The sequence below is a fragment of the Cibotium barometz genome, chromosome 29 (assembly GCF_041138505.1).
Source record: "Cibotium barometz isolate CiBa-2024 chromosome 29, ASM4113850v1, whole genome shotgun sequence".
NCBI lineage: Eukaryota > Viridiplantae > Streptophyta > Polypodiopsida > Cyatheales > Cibotiaceae > Cibotium > Cibotium barometz.
In genome coordinates, this window is record NC_141074.1 from 53,258,965 (window position 1) to 53,261,113 (window position 2,149).

General features: G+C 45.1%; 1 pseudogene; it reads right to left on the minus strand.

The window, feature by feature from the left end:
• Nucleotides 1-683: 683 nt before the first annotated feature.
• On the minus strand, nucleotides 684-1,566 carry LOC147622357 (uncharacterized; annotated as a pseudogene).
• Between the last annotated feature and the right edge of the window lie 583 nt (nucleotides 1,567-2,149).

Genomic DNA, 2,149 nt, shown 5'->3' on the forward strand with positions numbered 1-2,149 from the left:
TCAAGTGTATAAATTGTGCAAGACAGTTTCAAAATGTCCATGTTATGGTTCATAATATGATAGGTAGAAGCCTCAAGGTCCTTAGGTCAGACAATGGAGGTGAATACCTCTCAAGACTTCAGCAAATACCTTCTTGAGCATAGCATCAGAAGGCAACTGACTTGCAGACATCTCAACAACTTGCATCCCCCTCATACAGCAAGACGAGAGCGTATACATGGGTAGCGGATGCGCAACATTTTGTATCGAGAGTGGCACACAAGATATGGAGTGCTTCAAAGGGAGAGGTGATCGAGAGGACTTCAAGTGTATAAATTGTGCAAGATAGTTTCAAAATGTCCATGTTATGGTTCATAATATGACAGGTAGAAGCCTCAAGGTCCTTAGGTCAGACAATGGAGGTGAATACCTCTCAAAAGACTTCAACAAATACCTTCTTGAGCCATGTCAACAACTTGCATCCCCCTTGTACAGCAAGACGAGAGCGTATACATGGGCACGGCGGATGCGCAACATTTTGTATCGAGAGTGGCGCACAAGATATGGAGTGCTTTAAAGGGAGAGGTGATCACGAGGGCTTCAAGTGTATAAATTGTGCAAGATAGTTTCAAAATGTTGAGAAAAAAGCAATTTAAAAAACTTTGGGAAAGAATGTAAATAGATATCCACACAATTAAATAGCTTCAAACTCCTCCATTCCCAACCAAAAGCCGGGCGATTTGCAATTGCGTTTCCATAGCCTTTTCAGCCCGCGTTGTTTCAACAGCAATTTGTTGAAGCTCAATCTCCTTGATAGCGTCTATAAAGCGAACCATGCCTTCCTTGAGTTTCGCCGGCAAGAGATGAGCCAGCCGAAAGCCTTCTCTTCTTCTTGTTCCGTTGGCCTTGTACTTTCTCTCCATCTACGCCAACGTTAGGACTAGAGCCATTCGCAGGAGATGGTCCAGTTGTCTTTGAGTTTGTATTCTTTGAGCTTGGGGGCTTGGGCTTTTTTCTTGCTCCTCTGCATCCTGTTCTTGGTTGTCTTCATCATCCTCTATAGGCACCTTGGCCACACCAACGAGGTCATCACCTATAAAGCCACCAACAAGCCCTCTCACCTTCGGTGTTGTAGCCAAGATAGTGGCACCCCAATCAAAGAACTCCCAGCTGGACAATGCAACTCCAGTTGTGCTCTCCTTGGCCTTCTCGGCCTTGTAAGTCTTCCGAAGGCTGTACCACTTGTTCTTGAATTGAGATTGAGAGAAGGCTGTACCACTTGTTCTTGAATTGAGATTGAGAGAAGGTGCTACCACAATTTGCATTGAGTGTCTCCACGATGCCTGCCCAATGCTTTTTCTTGAAGTTGCCTTTGTTAAGAGACAACCACTTGGCCTCATAAAGGTCAAGAAAACATAAAACTCGATTCTCTGTCCAAGTCTCTGAAAGGGCTTTCTTGCACACTCCAAATTTTGTAGGAGAGGTCACTATGCTGCCACTATGGACACATGTTACAACTCCCTTGGGGCTTGGAAGTTGTGATTGGGGCCCGTCACTTGTATCGCTAATGTGAGGTACAATAGGCATGGTGGAGGACACGGAAGCGGAGTTTGTTGGCTCGTCCAAGGAGGCAGGGGAAAGTTGTAATAATGATGCTGAGAATGAGTTGCACCATTGATGAAACCAAGTCAAGGCAATGCAGAATTCAAATTAATGTGCTTGATAGGGCTTTCATAAAGATTACCGAGATTGTTGTTCGAGCACCCTTGAGTCAAAAGTTGTGAGAATGACTGATACTGGTCGATGCAATTGGCCATAGCTTGCATTGTTGGCCCCCGTTAATTATCGGTTTTAGGGATAGAGTTGGTGGATTGGGTGGTGCCGAACTGCCCTTCGCATTGTGTTGAGTGGCGAAAATACTGTGGTGGACGAAATGCCATGAATGCACTCACAAAATTGGGGGTTGAAGGCTTCTGATACTTATGCATGACTGCATACAAAACCAAAAGAATATTAGTATCCATGCATACAAAACCCAAAGACATATTAGTATCCATGACTGTCATGAGAGCTCTGGGCACTCTGGGCATCAGCAGAAGCAACACGGGGGGCATCCGGCTTGGTAATAACTGCGCAGAGAGAGAGAGAGAGAGAGAGAGAGAGAGAGAGA